Source organism: Cyprinodon tularosa, unplaced genomic scaffold (genome assembly GCF_016077235.1).
Source record: "Cyprinodon tularosa strain WSP-4 unplaced genomic scaffold, ASM1607723v1 ctg111, whole genome shotgun sequence".
NCBI classification, from domain to species: Eukaryota; Metazoa; Chordata; class Actinopteri; order Cyprinodontiformes; family Cyprinodontidae; genus Cyprinodon; species Cyprinodon tularosa.
The window spans coordinates 68,950-92,017 of NW_024037905.1; positions in this window are offsets into that span (position 1 = coordinate 68,950).

Consider the following 23,068-nt stretch of genomic DNA (forward strand, 5'->3'; position numbering starts at 1 on the left):
GAGGAGCCCCCAACAGCCTGAAATGTATAAAAGGGAAGCTGTTTCATTGTATGTTCAGTTGTTCTCCGGAGATCATCTCAGTGTTTATGCTCTGTGTTTTTCAATAAAACACTCTGGACCTGGAAGACCGCAACTTCTGCCTGTTTTTTTAGATTTCTGGTTGAAGACTTTTCTGCTTTTTGAGAACTTTGAATTTTTATAAAGCTTAGCTTCAATTTTTAAGTCGTTGGGAAGAGAACATCCACGACAATTGGTGAGCCAGCCAGAAGAAGAGCAAAAAGGGGATGTCGGACGAGCTACAGGCACCAGCTGGAGGGCGTGGAACCCCAAAGGGCCCATACTTCACCATTAAAGGTGAGTCAATTCGTTATAATTTTCTAAATTAAGTGGGGAACCAACCTTCGGCGACTGCTTGTGGGGGTCAGACGTCACAAAGCTCTTCTAAAGAACCTAGTTTTCCAAATTTAATACAGTAATTTCCAAATTTGATAAGAATTTATGTGAGAACAAATAACGGCAGATAGAGCGGAGGAAAGGTCCAGGTATGTATGAGTATATGTGAATGCATGGTTAAGTATTAATTGATGTTTATATTGATCTGTATTTGAACTGTTGAGTGTTGAAATAACTTTGTGAAAAAGTCAAGCTTAACAGATGTTGTTCTGAGCGGACAAGTGGTGAAGGGACAGAGTGGTCAAAGCGTTTTTGACAATGGTCGGTGGAAGCCACAGATCCGGAACATTATAGTACGTCTGTTACGTGAGGGTATTGGTGACTAGTGAGAGTTGGCATACTCCATGAAATAGCTTGTGTTGTGTATTAAGGTATTAAGAGGCTAAGCGATAGCCAGGCTAAGGGATAGCCAGAGTATTACCGATTAAGCAATAATCGGAGAATAGTACCGCTCGACCATCCGGAGGACGTCTATGCATTTCCAGTTATCTGGGTGCAGCCGGGGCAGCAGGGAAACAATTATATGCCACTGTGGGAAACAGTGAGAAAGAGTAGAAGTGCACTGTAAAAAATATAATCATTTGTTTTGTTTGTCTTTGTCTGTGTGAAGAGTGAAAGAGTTAAGTGACTAGGGGGAAGTAGGGGGTGGATGATATTAATAAATAAAAATTATAACATTAATAAAGCTTAAATATATGATCATAATAAATAGAAATAATTATTGAAAAATATAGTTAAGAAGAATAACCTGAAAATTCATTAAGATTGGAAAATAGAATTGGCAACTGGAAAATACATGGTTAAAAGAATAAAACGAAATTAACAAGGTCCCAACAAAAAGTGTAAAATTGGATATAAAGTTATATAATAAATATTGGAATTATAAGTTATATCATATAAATTATAGAGTTACTATTCTTAGGTACGAAAAAACTATTATTTATAAAAAAATAAAAAAATTCTAAATTCGAATTGGAAAATTCTGAAAAGAAGAACAATTGGACAATAAGAAAATAATAAAAGATAAAACACAATCTGAATTGGAAAGAGCAGAGCCGGCTAAAGTAAAATTAAAATAAAATTATAAAGGTTGGTAAATAAGCATATACCCTAAAGGTTGGGTGATCACTGATTGCCATGGGAGCCAATGGGAGCAAACAGTCTGCAGAATTGACGCCTGCCAATTGGTTATAATGACACATCCTTCCAATAAACGCAAAATTCAAAAATGTATGACAGAATGGCACAAGATAACATCTGGAAAGAATCGCTGGCCTAAAGAGGGCAGCTTTGATCCTTCTTGCTGTGATGAAGTAGATGCCAAATTGCGGGAAGAGGATAAAAAGCGTGACCGATTGCATTTGCATAAAAAACAGAAGCATGCTGAACAGAGTGACATCTTGCGGTATTTTAAAATGGAACACCATAAGAATCCAACAGCCCCTGACTACATAGACCATAAGCCACCACCATATCACCCTAGTGCAGCAGGCCAGTACCCCATAGTGATAGAGCCAGGCAGCAAGGGAAAGATTACAGGGCAACTTAAATTAGTGTTGGAAGAAGAGGAGGAAGAAATAGAAAGAGAAATGAGCGACACACAGCAAGAAGAGCATGAAGACAGCAGTGAGAATGAGGAGATAAAAAGAACCCCAGAAGTAAGGAAGATCATTGTCCGTACCCGATCAACAGTACGGCGCAAACGCACACCACAGCGAAAAAGCCTCACAAGCCACTCAACACCCAGTACCAAGTTAGTCTTAGAAGAATCCGAACCACTAAAGAAACTAATAGACAAGGAGGTGATGGAACTAAGAGAGACACGATCACAACTCATCGAGAGAGAGTGGAAAGAAGCGCAAATGAGACAACAAAAAGAGTCAAAAGAGAGAATAAAAAGACAAAAGGAGGAAAAGAAAAGGCGAGATGAAGAATCCGAAAAATTTAAAAGAATGGAAGAAGAGCAGCTTATAATAGCAGCCAAAAAGGATTGCCCAGACCCACCATGTCCACAGACACAGTTCCTAATGGACAAAGCAAGTAAGGAGGAGGTGAGCACAATGGAGAGTGATGTAACAGATTGGGAAGACGTTGTGCCACAAGATGAAGGCCCAGATTTAATATCGCCAAAACATCCATTAAATAAGTGGTCCGAGGAAAGGAGCAGGCTGAAGGCAGGTGTAAAGGAGCCTCTCACGGCCGAGTGTGATGTGGATCTACAAATAGTACAAGGCAGCAAACACACCATGCAGACCAGGTCCAAAGCAAGAGAGCTAGAGCCAGAGCAAGAGCAAGATGAGGTCCACATGGCTCCCTTGCTGTCTAAAGGACCTCAAGAAGACAGATATGTACCATGGTCATTTATGGACATGATAACACTGGCTGGAAGACTGACCCCATTGGCAGATGGTGCTGACAGGTGGATAGAAAAGCTGGAAGAAATCACTGGAGGCATCAACCTGGCTGCTGGAGACATCAAGGCACTGCTGATCAAAACAGCAGGACACTCAGCGGCCAGAGAGGTGTTTGATGAAGCTCAGCTTCCAGGGGTCATGATCTCACACCGGTATGACAAGATACCATTCAACAAAATAAGACCCAAGGTGTGGGCAGCCTTGAGAGACAAATACCCCACCTGCAGTGATCCAACTAAGCTGAGAGAAGAACGCCTGAAGGACGATGAGAGCCCAGCCCAGTTTCTGCACAGGTTCCAGCAGAAATGGAAAACAGAAACTGGAAGTGATGGGAAAGAACTGAAGACATCAGGCTCCCTGTTCAGAACCTACATCAGAGAGGCCATGCCCAAAGAAGTACAAGCCAAACTGAATGGTGTTGTGGGGCTCATGAAGATGGATTGGCCACTGTTCTCTGAGCATGTCATACATTATGTAAACATGTATAGGGATGAAAAACGGGCCTTTGAGGAACAAAGTAAGGTGTTGGCCACCAGATTGACCCAGCTACAGATTGGGGAACTGTCCAAAGCAAAGAAAGAAAAAGAAAAACCTAAACACCAAGCAGCGCTGACTGTGGCAGCCACACCTCCAGCAGAGAGTGCACCAACTGAAGAGGCAGTTGTGCAAGCACCAGTGGTGTCACCTGTCATCCCTCCGCCAACACAGCAGATGCAATATCCAGCAGCACCACCTGTGGGAGGAGCCCTGCCACAGCAGACCCAACCTCAACCAGTCCCTCCTATTCATGTGCATCTGAACCAAGGAGGAGGTCCCCAACCAGCAGGGTTCAGTAGAGGACGAGGGGGGCCACCCATGCGGGGAAGATGGAGGGGAACACAAGGAGCCCCAAGAAGGCCCCCTCAAGGCCAATACCAGCAGATGCCCCAGGCAGGTCCAGACATGGGACAGCAGCGTGGAAAACTCCAATGCTGGGGATGTGGACAAGTTGGACACATGCAAAGAGACTGCCCCACAAACCCATGGATGGGACCCCAGCCCCCTACTGCTGGACCAGCCACCTATGGAGCAGGACAAGAGATGTACTGGCAATAGGGGTGCCCAGAGAAACCTGATGGAGAGGCCATTCTACCTGTATTAACCCAACGACCACAAACAGAACCCACCATTGATGTCACTATATATGACAGCCATCATCGCTTTATGATTGATACAGGAGCGGCCTACTCCTGTATAGGGAAAAGTGGAATTGGCCTGCCTCTCTCAGCATCAAAGATTCGAACAGTAGGTTTCTCTGGGAAAACCCAAATTATACCCATGACTGAGCCAGTTCCCATGATCATAGGTGAAAAGACTGTGTATGCACCACTACTCTACTCAGAAGATACGCCCATAAATCTGCTGGGTAGAGATGTGCTATGCCAGCTTAACGCAGAAATCAAATGTACCCCTAATGGAATTACCTTTGAAGCAACGGACAAGAATGAAGCCTACATGATGCCACTAAGCCTGCAACTGACCCCTCAAACAACCAGCCATGATCCAGAAGACCAAGTGTTTTGGCTAAAACTCACATCACCAACTTCCTTCCTCCAACTAGAGTGGGAAACATGGAGACCCCTCATAATGAATCACTATGAGAAATCTAAAGAACCCTTTCTCCCTCTCCATTGCACCATGTTTTATGACAAAGGACAGACACACGAAGACTATGAGAAAAGCTGGGATGAAGAAATTAACAACAAAACGACTGTCATCCAATACGCTGACATAATAGTTGGACCACAAGGAGCTGCAGCTGTTGTCACATTTCCTGATAAAGAAGTAGCAGAATGGTTCCAGGTAACCAACTCAACACCACATGTCACATTACTGATTGCAGACAAATATGAGTCACATGACCTGGGACCCATGGTTCAAAAAGCCAAGCAAGTCACTGAGTGGACTGCTACAGCATGGGACTTCATGCCCTTCAGATAATCCCCGGAAGTAGAATAGGGGATTGCCTAGATGTAACAGAGTGCTTTGCTCACTGTGCCATGCAGATGGCCGGAGGTCTTGCAGCATTGTCAAAGGATCACACGATATGCCCTAGAGCGTTGACCACTTCAGTAAACGATGTAATGAGTACGTTCTCCCTCCCACCAGTGGTACAAAAACCGGCTAACCTGATTTTTCCGTTCTGTATAGCCCGTGGAAAAGAATTAGAAGAAGTGACTAAAAGGACCTCTGGCAAAATGTGGACAGTAGATAGACTGGTGACATGTAGTAACAGAACATGGTTCCCACCAACTGAGGATGGAAATTCCACCCGTCACATTAAGTTTTGTAAAACTAGTTTAAAAGCTACCATACATTGTGAACAAGTAATACCAGATGGGGGTCATGTCATCTATGAGTTCCAACCTTCAAGCGTGTCGCAGTATCGAATACTGAGTATGGCAAAGGGATCTGCCCCTTTGGGCGACATTTTTTGGATGTGTCACAATGAGACACAGATGTTCGCCACACTGCCCCCTCTGTGGGAAGGCATCTGTGCACCAGTAATGCTAACGGGACAACTAAAGTTAATAGTAGCAAACCCCGAAGGTGTTAAAGAAACATCTAACGAAATAACCAATCGTGCTAAGAGAAGTACTCCCGCTAAACACGAGTGGAAAGCATCAGATGAGGTATATATTACCTGGGATCAGATCCTGTATGGGGTACCTGAAGATCAGATTGCTATAGGGAGTGATTGGATAGAAAGCGGAAGAGCGGCTGGTGCGGTACCAATTTGGGGAACTATTGTCAATGCACAGTACACAGCTCGGAATAGCAGATGGGTGAATCTCTTATGGTATAATCAACAAAGGTTTATCAATTTTAAAATAAAGGGCATGGATCTGGTGAAGGAACAGTTGCATGCCACTTCGCTAATGGTCCTGCAAAACAGGTTCGTGCTAGAATCCCGTATGGCAGGGGATCAAGGGATATGTGATCATATAGGAGAAGATTGTTGTACTTTGATTCCAATGCATACAGATGTGAATGGCAGCCTTACAGGAGTCCTACAGGAAATGAAACGCATGAGGGATGAGCATGTGCTACAATCTAATTGGAACACTCAATTGAAGGGATTTTGGGACTGGTTCAACAAGCTTGGGTGGGGAAGGTATCTTAAGGCAATTGGGATGGCTCTAGGGATAATAATATTAATCATATTGATAGTTATTTGTTGCATCTTGCCCCTTGTTCGAGGACTAGTCTCACGACTCATTGTAAGTGTAACTGGACAGTTCCTAGTGTCATTGTTTGATTGGCTGCTAATTTTGAGTAATCATTAAAGTTATCTGTGGTTAAATCTAAATAATAGTTAGATTAAGATTTCCTAATTAACTAAGTACATTTGTTTCCAAGTTCACAGATGTTTTGCAAATCAGATTTAGACTTTGTTTTTCTGGACACTGACCTTTGTTTATTTCCCTCATGTAACAAATCAGCCATGTCTTTTGTAAACCAGGGATTATCTCTATTTTCATTCTGTATTTTTTAAATTGGACATGTTTGCTAATTATTTAAATGAAATTGTCATAATAAAAGGTGAGAGCTTCATCAACAGTAGGTATTAAAATTATTTTTTTGCCAAATCACCAGAGCTATATCATGAAAAAGGCTTGCTAAGGGAAATATTTAAAATCTTTTTGGATTATTTTATTTTCAAATTTTTTGTATTTCTCACACAAGGAATCCAACAATGATTACTAATCAGTTATGAAACATACCCATGCTAAACATTGTGCTCCATCTTAATTGGAAGGCCAACCAACTTCATAAGAGAAACAGAAAACATGTCCAAGGTCACTTTGGAGAATCTGTTAATATCCAGCTCAGAATGTTTGGACATGATACAAATTACCTTTGTACACCAAAGATCTGAGTTTTATGTTGTTTTGATTTATAACCTAAAATTGAAGATGGAAAGGGTTCCTTTAAACTTTTGTAAGGTAAAGAATAATTTCAACCATAGTCTTATTTTTTTACAATATTGTTTAATTCTTCTTAAATAGTGGTTAATCCTGCTGAAAAAATATTCTGTGTATTTAAAAAAACTGTTTTGGGGGGATTTTATAAAATTGGTCTAGAATCCATGAGTCCTTTTCTTATACACAATTCTAATCATATTGTAAGCTCAGGCACACCTTGGCAGACTCTTGATCAAATGTTGAACCACAGAAGTTTCTTTTGTTTTTTGTTTTCCCCTTGTCCTACTGTTCCATACACATAATGAGCTCTCCTTAACTTTCCCAACTATTATCTGAGCTTGAAACTTTGCTGCCACTTCCAACCATGATTAATGATGTTTTAAGATTAAAAAAAGATTACTACCAGAAGGTAGTGCGGCCATTTCTATGTTTGCAGCTTGCTTTCATTGTGAATATACCCATATTTGTGTCTCTCGGGTTTTCTGCATAATAAATACTTAAAGGTTCACATTTTTACCACAAATTATCTACCAACTGGGCTGCATTGACACTTCTTTCATACCACCACCTGACTTATCAAGTTAGTCTCAAATTATAATTGTATACACACACATCCACTCACTCATACTCGCACATATCCAGTCTTCCAGAGAGTAACTTCTGAGGGAAAACTGTCTGAGGATAAAGTACAGCAACATCTGCTCTGGATCACAGTCTCAGCTGGTTCTCTGCTGCTTGTGCATAAAGCCATTACACAGCTTGTCCTTGCTAAGATAAATTACTACCTGCACACACAAAACACATTTGCTCTATTTCACGCGGATGCACAGGTGCACAGATGCAGGAAAAGTCTTGGGAACTAAAACTACATTACACTTAGAGACTGCTGCTGACCCCTGAGAGTGAGCATATGCAATTTTTTACTTTTCACAGTTACATTTTGCTAACTCTTTTTGGGTGTTGCAGTTTTCTCAGAGCACAATATTGTATATTCAGGCTTCAGCTGACTGGAAAATGATACCGACAACTACACAATGGCGAAGAGAGCTTATACTCTTTAGTTCTTGTGAGCTCATTCTCCACACTTATTCTGTAAATATAATGCTATGTGGCAGATTCAGTTTCTGGAAAATAAATGCATTTGCTCTCTGGAATCTCAAACTTGCATCATCATATTTACTTCATTCCTTTCCACTGGACTACAAATAAATTGACTAAAAAAGTTCTACTTCTCTGTTGTTTTCTAAACATTCCACATTGCATATTACAGTAGAACAAGGTGGATTTACTGCCTTGGAAATGTATGAAATCCCCGGTGAATTATGAATGGGCTAATAAAAAAGGTAGAATATACCTGTGAAGTAACTGTAATGTGTGCATATTAAGTACATGTTGACAGGTTAGAGCAGAAGGAAGAAATCGGATTTTAGTCTTTTTTCCTTAGTTTTTAGCCAAGTTACTGAGCTACATGCTTAAAAAATCAATTAATTCAAAATCCTGACTTCACTGTGAACACATGTATTTTGCATATCTGCAATGGACCCTGTATTTTTATGCATGGGCGTAGGTTTGCATAGGGACCATAGGGACATGTCCCTACCAAAATTTTGGATGGACCTATTTGTCCCTACCAATAATTGGATGTGAACAACATGTTTATAATTTACTATACAGCAGCCGCTTCTTTTCCTCTCGCAGCTTCTCTGCCTGGTAGCTGCAGCTGCTGCTCTTTCCTGTGCCTTCTCTCTTTCTGATTGCGTGTTTTCTAGTCTGTATGTGCGCGCGCGCGGGTGCTCGGAGCGCGGAAAAAAAGACGCTAAAATAAATTAATATTGGGCTACGAAACTAGTCCGAATTAAAAAACTTATTATCTACGCCAAAACAGGCGAAAGCTTCTGATTGGAGTTCTGTAAAGAAGCAGGAGAGAGTTTTTTGATTTGTGGAACTTGAGAAATGTAAGTTAACAACGTTAGGATTTCTTTTATTTTATCTTTTAATCAGATAGCCAAACGCTCCTTAAAGAAGATCTTTCATGAAATGAAACCAGATGAAACAGAAACGTTTAAACGTTTCCTTTGGAGGAGTTCTGGTTGTAGAATATTGACAGACAAAAACTTTTTTTTTTTTACTTCTTAAATGCAAAATGTTTACATATTTTTTACAATCTTGGTATAATTCCTGCTCTAAGTGGGTCGCTCTGTCGGCTAAAGGCACATTTTAGTAGCTCTATACTCCAGTTTACGATTAATCAATTACTAAATTAGTTCACGATTATTTAAATAATTTGTTAATATGATTAATTGTTTCAGCCATAGATAAAATACATGTAATTAGCTACACAGAGTAACTACAGCCCAGATGTACAACTTCTAATATTAATACTTTAAGTGCTCAGTGTCAGTTCCTCTTCTAGTTCCAGTGCACATGTAAATACAATACATTTATTTGCTGTCCCTTGAATGCATTATTTTGCATGATCCAGAGAGAGCATATTAGATAAAAAAAAATAAGAGTGGGTTTTACCTCTGCACAATTCTCTATCTTCAGAAGAAAACACAGGATTAATCCACATATTATAAACTATATTTGGTTAAACAGACACTGTCTTAGTAGCAGGTAAATTTAAATGAAATCCTTTTCAAAGTGGAAGAAGTCCTAATTCCACATTCATCAGAGCCAGTGATGCTTTAAATATTGATAAACAGCATCTAGTGCATGTAGTGCTTATAAGATTTGTGTTAATGTAGTAAGAAATGCTGCTGTTCTCTTTAAACAAAATGAGCCCTGGAGCTCACATTAAGCATAAAAAAGAGCATGCATATTTTTGCAAAGGACCAATGAAACTGAAGAATAGTGTCCCTGCCAAAGTTGAAATCAAACCTACGCCCTTGTTTTTATGTATACCGTATAAAGACCAATGGACATATTCTCACTGTTTAAAATGTCTAATTTATTGTTTGCTTGTATTTCCAGCTGCCTGAAGGTGCCAAATTAATTCGCTCACACAGTTAGATGGACGTTTAAACACAATGTCGATATCCAGCAATTATGCTGTTCAATCAAGGAAGTGTATCAACCCCGGAACAAGAGATCAATCCCCTGTGACAATTCTTGCTAAAGCTGTTAAGAGTGTCAAAATGTGCTGACCTGAAAGGCCACTCAACAAGAAAGTATTTATTCCAAAAGCAATTAAAATGACAGATTATAGTGTGCAAAAGGATACCGGAACAAAAACTAAAGTTTGAGGGAGAAAAAAAAAAAGTATTATTTTATAGTGTACAATCATTTCTATGAAAAACTGTGACTGGATTCCTTTTATTGTCAGAAATAGCCTTCCTGGTTTTGATATATTATTTTGAATGAGTGTGCTTTTACTTCGCAAAAGTTTAAGAAACTTATTTTGGCATCTGTGATGTAAACATTTTGTAACCTAAAATCCACAGAGTGCTGCCTTAATAGAATGCCCACCCGTTTATTAAAGACTGTTTTAAATTCTATCCACTATCTGAAATATTAAAAATATCAAACACACCCATTTAGTCAGTTCATATTTCACAGGCCAAGAATGATTTCTAAATCTCCTATTGAGAAACCAAATCCAGTAGCATCAATAAGTAACTATGAATGAAGATTAAAAAATAAAACATAAGGTGGAAAATACCTGTGTTATAATACAACTTCTCTTTAGTTATTTCTAACCAGGCCTTGGACCAAATGCTTAACTATAAGTTTTAAACAACATGCATCTCAAGAGTGATGAGTATAGAAGTCCTTTCTTGGTATTATGTGTTCTCAGTGCTGCAGTTGAAACAGCTGATTATTGATCCAAATGGAAAGACAGAAACAATGAGTGATTGTAGGCTAAAATGTTTGATATTATTTGGCAGAAAAGGCTTTTGAACAAGGAAATGATTGCTGGGATCCACAAGATGCTACTTCTCCAGATGCTCCTGTTATGTTTCCTGATTTGAAGAGATCTTAAGTAGTATAGAATTGGAATTTCATGCTTTCATGTTTGGCCAATTTTCAGTAGAAGCAAAATGGTCCTTTGTGTCAAATCATTTATTTAACCACAAATAGGCTTGAATCAGGGGAAAACTGGAATATTGCTCATTCTTTCTAAATAAAAAAAAACATTTTGAAAACAATCCAGGACTTTTCCAAGACAAAGAGGAAGCTATCACTTTTTAAATTAGCATATAACATAATATAACATACTGAGATTAATTAAAAAGAAAAGAAAAAAAATTAAGTGGTGATGATGAATTGCAAAGTGCCGTGTAATAAAATTGTATTTTAGAGAAAGACAATATAAGTGTAAATTGTCATGTTCCATTGGCAAGATGTATCTTTTACCTCCTCAATCCAAGAACAAATGCACTTATTTTAAGAAAAAAAGACTTATCTAGATTTCAATTTTTTCCAGTATGAACATTGCACACTGATAAGCAACTGCGTAGGATGAGCCTTAAAAGACAGAGGAAGTGGCTGAAACTGAGAAGTCCCTCGTCGGTTACAGAGGACTGGACTGCAGAACAGTAGAGGTACTAATCAACCCAATTCTGCATTAGGCACTCACCAATTAATGTAATGGTTCTCCCCTTTTGCACTGGAAAAAATCGAAATCTACATAAGTCATCTTTCCTTAAAATAAGTGCAGTTCTCCTTGGATTAAGGAGGTAAAAGAAACATTTTGCCAGTAGAACAAAAAATGTACACTTAAAATAATACTTAAAATAATTAATAATACTTAAAACACAATTGCATTGTCTTATTTCAAGTACATGTTATCTAATTATCTTATTTTTTAGAGTAAAAATATTCATTCCATTGGCAAACTATCTAATTTACCTACTCAAATTAAGGGTATATACACTTAATTTAAGATATTTTTTACTTATTTCTAGATCATTTTTCCAGTGTGGACTTTTTGAGTTTTCCGTTATTTAATTTTAGTTTTTTTTTGGTGATCAGTTCCTTTTCCATTTTTGTTATATTAAAGCTGTGTTGCATTTTTTGATTTACTCTATGTTGCCCCCTTGTGCCAGTCTCCGTTCCCCTAGCGCCCTTCTAGTTACAGTACTTCTATGCACACCTGCTCATATCAGCTGATTAGCCCATTCTTTGTTCTGTCCACACATAAACCCCTCCTCTTCAGTTCATCATTGCTGGTTTCTCATCGTTGCTATGCTCCACGTGTATGTTTTCCCCTGATATCTACTGGTTTTTGTTTTCCTTTAGTTGTCCTTGGATTTTTGTTTCTGTTGCCTTCTACATTTCATTAAACCTGCAGCAACTCATCTCTGCCTCCCTCCTCTCTGCATTTGGGTCCTAAACCAACCTCCACCCAATCTTGACAAGTAAGTTTTAGACTTAAGTATCAAATGAAATCAAAATTATACATTTTAATGTCAACATTTTAGTTGGTTGAAGGACAGTTCTGAAAATGTATACACAATACAGTTTTGTTTTACACTTACCCAGTCAGTGTCTCACACAAGGCCCCCATCTTTTATTACTTAACAGTAGTCAACTACTCTTTTGTGAATGAAGTTGATGAAAAAATACTTTATGACAGCAGAAATACATTAAATATCTGATTTATTATATTAGTTATCACGTGCAATAAAAGCCTGCATGGATGTTTATCATATATATGTTGCCTGTCTTTACAATTTAATGCATTTTGGCTAATCAGGTTTGTCTGTCACCTTGCCTTTCTCTCTGACTCTCCACGTTTGTCACTGTGTTCATTTGTTCATATTATCTAATTATCTCTGTCCTCAGTCAGACTTAGTCTGTCAATCAGTCTCTCCTGAACAAACAGTCTCCAAGTCAACACAATTAGATCAACACTTCATAACAGTCTTCCCTTTTAAAGTTCATGCCCTGCTCTCTGCCTGTCACTTATGAATGTGTATGTGTTCAGTCCGTATGCAAGATTCCTTAATAAGTCTGTGTGGCATAATGTGGAAGCAGCCAGCAGTGCCAAATACAATCGGAAGGCATGACTAGAGTTAAACCACAGACTGCAAAGCTGTGTGAAAACTTTAACAACACAATCTCTTCTGTTTTAATACTAAAGCCACACCACTGTAAATAATATTAAGAAACTTAAACCTACCCATTCAGGTATTGCTCCTATTTAGGCAAAAAGTAGTGGTACCTCTGCAGCAAAGCAAGCTGCTACAAAGGCCAATGGAAAAGCACTCTGAGTATGCAGACCTCAGCAAAGTAGCTCATTTCCCATGGCCTATTGTGATTCCCACCCTAATTTAATACATGCATTTACATAAACAAAAAAAAAAAAATCCTGTATCAATAAAATGTACCCATGTGTTGCCAGTCTCAATACGCACCTCCTCTGAAATTTTAAGCAAAATATGTCTATAACTTTTTTGTTATTTTGAAAAAAGAGAAACAGATGAAAATCAATGCTGATGAAAATATAACCTCCTTGGCAGAGGTAGCAACAAACCTTATTTTGTGTATACATTTTGAGGAATTGTGTTTTGTTTCTGTATTTCCCCTGAATTTTCCACAGTAACCATAGAATAGACTGTTTCCCAATGCATATTTCAATGCAGTGCAGAAAGGATATCAGAAATCACAAATTAGAATTAACCTCTGAGCTCAGGAAAATGCAAATACAAAGCATTAATACTGACTTATCAAAATTCAAGCTCCACAATGTGACATTATCTAAACAAACTTTGTTTGAAGGGAGGGCAGGTATTGCTTTTTGACAAAGTTTGGACTGCACATATGTTATTGGTGGTCAAGGGTTGTGATTTTCACATTCATTTATCTTCATTTCTAGGTGTCCTGCAAGGATTTGGGATTTTCTGCTGGTTTGCACAATTGTCTAATTAAGCAAGGTATATTTCTTTCTGTTGGTAGTTGGAGAGTTGTAAGGGAGTGGCTCTGCTTTGTCTTACCTTGCATCTGTCTTGAACTTTACTGCAGTACAGATGTACCATCTGCGAACAGTGTTCATATGTGGTTGTTAGTTCCTTTGCTTTTCCCTTCACCTCCTCTGTAACAGGACCTCCGCTGTAACCTGTTTTACAGGAAACATACGTACGTATAAGTTGGATGTAAATATGCAAATTGCAGTTGCAATTGGCCCAGTGGTGGCAGACTACAATCGATGTAGGTTGAAAAAAAGGTTTAAACTATTTTTTTCAAAAGCAAAGTAAATTACAGCTTATTATTGGGAAGTGGCGACCTACCGTAATGGTGAGCGCAGTGTGCTAATGGACCAGAAGGGCTGAGAGTTCCATGGTTTGAATCCAACAGACTGCCAATCTGAGTCACTAAGCAAAACCCTTAGCATTTCTTCTATGTCATTTTACTGCTCTCTGTGGAATACGATAAATGCATAGGACAATGTTATTGGAATGTAAAAACTTGTATTGACAAATAAAGATGATTATTATGATTACATTATACTTGCATGGAAAAAAATAGAACAAGGAACAATGGTAATCAGGAAGAAACCGAAATAGTGAAAAGCACTATGAAAAAAAAACTTTTCTGGATATAACAGCTTTGGTCCAACAGTATGAGCACCAGAGCACACAAGACCAAACTTCAACATATTTCATTCAGGAAATATTGGAGGTCAGACAGGAAAAGCCACAAAACCTCTAGAGATCAAATATGAAATGCACAAACATAAGATATTTATGATCCAAATTTGTGCCCATCAACAAAGCAATGGTGAAACTTCAACTTATTTTTGGTAGATTAAAAAAAAGCCAACAAGAAAGGGCAGTCAAATGAGTGAAGACGGGGCCTCTGCTTATTTTTCCTCTTGGGAAACATCTTTTTCATTGGCTATACTTAACATTTATGAGTTCGCTTCCCTATCTGTTGTCAGGGAACACTACATACAGTATACTAGGATATCAAATACCAAAACAACCCAACTTGTTAGATATTCCCGATTTATGATTGTAACAGCCTTCTATACAGAGGTGTCTTTTAACTCGCCACACGTGACAGGAATATCTAATGATGTTTTAATACAAGGCATTATGGTCATCGATCATCGGGGTGTCCTTACAATTATCAGAAAGGGCAGATCAGGGTAAAAATCAGGCTGATTATCATGCAGTAGGAACCAGCTTTAATCAGAGGAATGCTTAAGAGTTGGAGAAGGGTGTGGAGGCAGAAGCAAGTCGACTGATTAACTCAGAGCTAAACTAAAGGAGAAGATAACTGCTTCAAAATGGGATTAAAAGTCAAGACTGAACAAGACAAAGTCAAAAATTAAAACATTCAGAAAGCAGAATACCATGAAAAAATATGTTACTAACTCAATACATAACTTAAAACAAAGACATTCAAATATTATAAAGGAGTCATATCATGTTTTAATTCGCCTTTGGGATTTATAAAGATATATTTTTTAATTAAATTGAATGATGGTAGGCAACTGAATATGGTCGATCTAAAAGTAATAACCCAGAAATATAAAAAAAAGAAAACCAAAACAGAAAATACCTTTGCAATAGATCCATTTAGCTCGTTCAGTCTGTTCTGTTCAGTCTGTGTGGCATTGATCTTTATTGTGCTAGTTTATGAATAACAAAGTTAGGTTAATTACAGCAATGCTTCAAATGGAAAAATTAAACATATTAAAGACCTGACCATTATAATAATGTATTTACTGATTTTATATTTGTCCTGCAAAATGTTACCTGAAATGAAGCCATCCTCTTCATAGCCTTAGGTTTATTGCTATGTTTGGTACCGTTTGATTCTGCATTTTTCTTGTCTGGGCAGCCAAAATAAACTTGCCCGTCTGCTTGGCAACAGGCAGCTCAGGCTGGTGATACTCCAGGTTCTCTTGGACAGGGATGAAAGCTCAGTGTTTACAGCAAGGTGTGGGATTGAGGGAGACAACAGGTGGGAGGTTTTCTTATGGGTTATATCCTGGCATGACAGAGTGTGTTTTCACGTGTTATGGTGGCATTACATGTGTCTAAGTTGGTGCATCTCCACAGGTCTTGCTGTGGCCTATCCAAGAGGACAGAGGATGGATTTCCTTGTCAGCATTGACTGGTGGAGCCGTGTCGAGTTGACAGCGGCTGTAACATCCACAGCGAGAGCCTGTTTGTGATTAGGAATGGCGAAGCACTGGTGTGTTTCATCGAAAAGCACACAGGCAGCCAGCCTTTCTGTTTTTCTCTCTTTCCTTGTGCTCTATCCTCTCCTTCTCCACTTGAACTGAGACTGAATCTGCCTCCCTCTCTCTCCAGCTGTCTTCTGTCCCACCTGGAATCTGTCACAAAAATGTGTGGGGATTCGGCTCCGCTGTCCCCCCCATAAGCTATTGTTGATGACAGAGGGTGACTGGATGAGCAGCTTTTCTTTCACTTTTTTTTTTTTTCGTTTTTTCCATCTGCACTGGGTCTGACTTTCTGACAAGAAAGAAATGCAACAATGAGTGCACTCAAGACCCGCTTCAAGGAAAGGTAAAGCACAAGATGGACAAAATCAGCCTGACACAGGCAGACAGGTAAATAATGAGGATAGATGGTAGCAGACAACAGCATCCCCCTATATACAGTCACACTAGAAAAAGAATAATTTACCCAATCAGATGACAATAGCTGACAAGCACTTATACAGTGTTGGTTTCAATCATAAGTCTGAATCTCTCCCCCCTTTCTGAGTCTCTAGCTTGCAATGAAAACACAATTTGGCAGCCACATAGTATTGTGTATTGCTCCAAAATAATTTATGAGTGACAGAAAGACTGTGTTGCACCTACAGAGGGAAATGTGTTGCTGAAATGTCCACTTGTTGGTAGTGCCACATTGCATCCACCGAGTCGGTTTGTCATTATTAGCAGACTGAGACTCACTCCTGCTGGAAGCGGCGGTGCCAGCCAAGACGAGCTGACAGCCAAGATGTGTTGTTAGAGTAAGCAAGGAAGCTTAGCGAGCTTACTGAACTGATGAAGCTAAACTGTGGAAGCTTGCTAAATGGAGTAATCTTTTCATTATTACATACATTTGTTAGTTCCATTGTCTCTGCCATTGCTGTGTGTGTGTGGCCTGAATGTAATTTGCATTTGAGGAAAACAAGCTTCCTCCAGAGAGGCATCCACCTTCAAGTGGTGACAAGAAACCCACTTGATGATTTTAAACATCTGTTTGGTCTCTCTACTTTCTCCTTCAAAAAACATTCACTTCTCTCTGTCAGTGCACTTAAATACATATCTACAACCCCCTTAGTCATGATAAAAATACCACTTCTTTCTCTAAAAGTCATCAGATGCGATGTTCAGGTTGGGCTGGAGAATCCTTGAGAATGCCATGATGCAGATATTATGTTTTGCTTTGTTAGAAAGAGGAGAAAAATATTGTTCAGTTGGATTAAATGCTTGATCTGAAGTATCATGGCTTTTACACCCTTTTATCACATTCTAGACATGATGCTGGCTTAGCTCCCCTCTAAAACTGCTTTTAGTTTTCCTTGATAGGGTTTTTTAGGCCATATTTGAAAAGCTACTATGTTTGCTTCTTTAGACATTTGCATCAAGTGTTGTGTTTTACTTTTAAAGGAGCAGTTTCTGCTTGAAAAAAAATCCATTTAAAAGGCTAAACAAATCAGAAATCAGCTATTTTTACAAGTGGTCTAAATGTGAAAAAGTACTAGCTGTGTACAAAAAAAGAAAAAAAAATCTAAATCTAATTAGGTTAGGTCAACAATTTGAATGGTGTCTCTTCTCTTAAACCTATTACTGTTTAACTATACCTTTAAAAATCAAGGAAAATCAGTGACTAACCATCTTCAATTGAACAATGGCAGTTCTAGACAGGTTTTATGGCATTTTTATAATACTTCCAGACTAAATTACTAGATGTTAACAAGAAATATAAAACTTTTGTCTGACCAAAGTTGTTTTACTATGAAAACGATTTCAGAGGTGATGTCACAATCCTTTTAATTGTATTGCCTTCTCTTCACATCTTCTGTCAGAGTGTCCCAGAATAGCTTTGGCTACAATAGTTAGGATTTGGCTCCTTCTTTCTTTTCTTTTTTGTTTGCTTTGCTTGTTTTTTAGGTGTAGGAGGCAATCCTGTTTAAGAAATGATCTCTGCTAGAGAGCTCCACTAGCTCTTTGCTATACACCTGGATTAAAACTTCTCATTAGTCTGGCTGATGTTTATAAGGAGCAGGATCACAATATCTTCACCCGATGATTACTGTACCAATGACTGTACCCCAGTCAGTTCTCAAGTTCAAGTGTTCTTCCTGTGTACTGTGTTGATCCTGATCTGCGTTGCCTTTCAGACTATCAAAAACATCCTTCTTAGAACTTACTCTTAATCTCTTGGACCCTGAACCTCTTCCACCAACAATGGGACCTAATACCCCTTCCACGCTTTTACCGTCCACACCCAAACTATCTGGAAAGCAGGACCCTCCAGAAAACTCCAACCCTCATGTAATATTGTGCTGACTATTGTGGCCCCTATCCTGTTGCTGAATCTTTCAATAATATTATAAATAAATCTCCTTTATCTGATCTTCAATGTAATTCTGCATGTGGGTCAGAAAATAACCACCCAACATGATGCAGCTTGTCCCCATCTGTGAGTGGATGCGTAAATGCATAGGTGAATGACTAAATGTAGTGTGAAGCGCTTTAGATAACTCTTACTTGGATGGTGCCATAACTTCAGACAATTTACCATTCAGGCTCCTAGCTCTGAACAGAGCAGCTTCTGTACTGTAATAATAGAGAATCATTCACTTTATTAGTTCATTCAATGTTTCATATTGAAATGGTTTACTTGTGCTTGCATTAAAAATTGTCAAAGGAAAAATGCACACCTCGGTATTGTACTTTTCTAAAAAACATCCAAAAACGAAGAGCTACATAATAGATGTAAGTAAGACATACAAATCAGGGTAATACTTTTGAGAAACTCTAAATGCTTTTATGACAAAATATTTGCACATGCAGAGATTAGCTCATACCAATAAACACTCACAGGCATTGAATTACTCAACCGTCCATTTTAACAACTGTGGCTGAGTAAGAAACACTGCAATTTGGGCTATTTAACAGTTTTAGCACACCTTACTCCTAGATCCTTTGCTTTGCTTTGTTTGGGAACTATTGCAAATGTGTTTTACCTTTTAAAAGAAAAGTGTTATTGCACTCCTCACACAGCACAATCAGCCATCTGTGAACTTGTAGCATAGGACATTTTTTTTAGAGTCCCTCCCATGTATAAATGAACAAGGCAGCTAAACTATATAGATATTCACGTCTAGGGTACTCCATAGTATTTGTAACTGTTTGAAAAATCTTGATGTTAGCTTCTACAAGTCTTACCAACCAAAAACCAATACATTTCAACATGCTAATGTCTGAAATTGTGTTGTGATGTGGTTGCACAATGCACAATACCAACCAATGTTTAAAAAAGAACATTGCAAAATATGAGTACAAACTACTGCAGATGACTTTATGTCATGTAGAATCACAAAAATAAAATCTGTGGTATTACTCCCTTTCAGAAATGTACTTTTCCCTTATGCGTCAGTATCTCATTCTAAGTAAAATAACAGAGCTCTCCAAAAAGATGCAGTATTTTTTCCCTCCAGAAGATGATACTATCTTGCTTTGGTTTATATAGTATGACCAAAACTGAGAACCTTGAAATATAGTTTAGATGTGTCACAATGGATAAAATATATTATAGTATTTAAAACTTGCTTTATCTCTGTTATAATGTCTAACCATTTAGTGCAGCTATGATTGCCAAGTTGGACCCTGACCGTATACCTGTTCTGTATAATAAATTCAAATAAGCTCACAGATCAGCTAAAAAGGGCAGAGAATGAGGTTTTTTTTAAAGCCAAGCACTTTCGGAAAGCCTGAGTTCCTTTAAATCAAGACTAAAATCACATTTGTTAAGGATTGCCTTCGACTGTTCTAGTTAAAAAGTATAACTAAAACATCATTAGTTAAACTTTTTTTATTTTCTTTAGTCCAACTGTTTTTAATATTCTTTTTTGTTTCTGCATTTTCTATTTTATTAAATTTTGTATTTTATTTATTTGCTACTTGCTTTGATTCTGTTTTATTTTCTTATATTTTAATCATGTAAAGCACTTAGCATTGTCTTTGTACTGAATGGTGCTATACAAATAAACTTGCCTCGCCTTGGCTTCTAAATAGCTTCTATGTAAACCCAAACAGTTGTGTTGGAGATAAGTTAAAACCCTCTTCCAGCCCGACTTTGTGCCGCCAGTTGTTTAACTTCTCTGTCTTATCTAAACCCTCAGACCCAGACCTGTATTCTTTAAACATTTAAACATTTGTTATTACACAGTAACATCTTACACTGAAAACTTTAGGTATCTCTTGAATGTTATGCATTTCAAACAGCACGACAATGCTTTATCAGCTCACTAAGTATAGTATCTGAATATGTTCAAGAGCATACACTTAACAAATAAAAAAAGATCTAAATAGATTCCAACAGTAAATGGTTGGTCGGGGAATTTATACTTGTAACGATATAGTCCTCCTAAACATGGCGCACAAGATAAAGCATGATACCTTTAATATTTAGCCAGTTCCTGCTAATGCTGCTACTATCTGTAGTATTTGATTTTACATCACTAAGTAGGTTCTATAACCTCTTTAATTTGTTTTCATTTCCAAAAAGTTCTGTTTATTTGTAGACAGAATAAATATATTATATATAGACCTTTAAATCATTTTGATTTTTTCCATGGATGCACAGGAAATGGTGCAGCTTTCGTACAAAATAAAACCTCTATTTTGACTTGAGCTAAATGGGTAAAATTGGATAAAATTAGAACTTGAGAATGTCAAGAGAGGCTACATTTCTTATATCCATCTTGCAAACTTTACTACAGTTGCAGCTTGTGAAAAGATGTTTTTTGTTATAATTTGTTTGCTGTTCATGAATTTGTGCTTCAGTATCCTTCATCTCTGTTGCGAGCACCTGAGGGCTGCAGGTTTTATTCAATTTTGACCACAGCTCATCTAACGTTCAGTAAAGACTGCACATTATTGCTTTAAATGAGTAATGTGGCAGTTGTGAAAATCTTTCACTTCATGCAAAGCATGACAGTAAATTACTGAATATGATTTTACTTATTCCAGTGCAGCTAATATTTGCTCAAGGTTATTTTAGGATGGCCATATATAATTAACAGTTAAGTATGAATTACCATATTGCTGTTGCATTTTTTTTTCATTCCGAGAGGCATTTATTATATTGCAAAACTACAAAGTTGGGTCAGAATGGTAGGAGCAAAAAGATTACTTTCTTTTTTTTCTCTTTCTGAAAATTTCCCAAGGTCAGCACACTTGGTAAAATAACTGCTGAGGTCCCTGACAGAAAGTGAGAGTGAATACACTGCTATCAACAATCTGGCCTTGTGGTGGATTTGGTCTACAAATCATCCTGAGTTGTATTCAACACAAAATCAGGGGCTAGATGTGCTTTTTTTGGATTACAGCAACCCCCATTACAGCTCTGTGCTTCCTTAACAGGCATGGGTTATTTATTACTAGACCCTCCCACTATATGGTAATGAAACAATTAGCCTGGGTACATAGTGATTTAGAAGCAATTAATTAGCAGAATGCAAAGCTGAACACCATATGGCTTTTTTCAGCTTGTAATTTTTATGTCTACATTTTTATTATAGTTTTAGCTGACGTTTGAGAAACCGAAATTAACTAAAAGACTTTTGATACAAGATGATTGCAATCAGTTGTGATATAATATCCTGTTAAACTATTATAAAACCTTTTTTTTTTCAATTCACTTTCAATATCTAAAAGCTTGATTTAGACAGCAGGTGGGAATGTTTCTGATAAATTAGTAAAAAAGACAATCTAAGCTGTACAAAAACCAAAAGCCCAGGGTTTGAAAATAAACAGGATCTTGTCAGGACGATCTGACAGACAACTGATTGAATGAGTGGCTTATATGTTGGGGAAGATGAATATTTAAAGTAAAACAAGAGAAAGTCCGGAAATTTATGAGAGAAATTACAAATAAATGTGACCATGTGACCATAGAAAACCATGGTTAAAAAACAAAATAGGTTCAGGTCTGATTTCAAACAATATACAAGTATTGCACCAAATCATAAACACAGAACAAAATATTAAAACAACATTTACTAAGGCACACAGATCTCTAATGTGATATTTTCAAAAAAATTAAAAACAAAAATTGTACATTGCCTAAAATCCCCTTGTTGGATAGATTTAACCACAGAAAAGGCACTCATGCCCCTGGTCGCCATTTGTCCCATAGATTTATTTTTCAGAATGACTAGAATGCATCTTTTCCTTCTTTGAGACTATTTTAAGGTTGGTATTATATCTTTAATTTGAAAATCCATGAGCTTATAGGTACAGTGGAGGATTTTCAGAAAATTTTAAAAAGTCCCGCCCTCTCCACTTTAAAAAAAAAAGCACATAAACAACTCTGTACCCACTTCCGAGAGGGTACGTCAATTAAACGTGTATGAGAGCATGCACAAGCCCATTTTTCCTCGTGCAGGCTCTGTTTAAAAGTCTTTTGCATCGCTCATACAAGCTTACTTTCCAAAAGAAGATTTGCAAATTTTCCGCTATGTCAGACTCACCACCGGTAAGTGAAAATGGGGAAGAATATGTAGGATGCCCTTACATACACATATCCATACAATGATTGACAATTAGTAGGACCACTTATTTTGATAATCCACACAGAAATAGAACATCCTCCACTATACCTTTATCTTTAATTTAGTTAGAATAAATTCATATATCCTTTGCGGATTATGTTGAAGCTGGGTTTTATTCTAAAATGATCACATGGTTGAAATTTTAAAACTATGAATGTCAGTCATGACATAGTCATTGTTGAATTAATAGTCTCATATTTGTGAATGCATTTGTTGGCCTAAGGTAAACTATCTATAGATTGAAAAATGCTGGAATCACATTTATCATGGTACAAACTTCAGAGCTAGACCCTGCTACTTCTTGACCGTGCTATTATCAGTCGATCCACCCCTCACCCAGTTGTCCACCCTGGATTGGAATCCTCCCACTGAGCAAAAGTCAGTGTAATAGACATTTTGCTGGTTAGAAAATTGTTTTTCTTCCAACACAGGAAAGGGGAGTTGACACCCTCCAAAGCTGTCAGAGGAAACATTGAAGTGAACCCA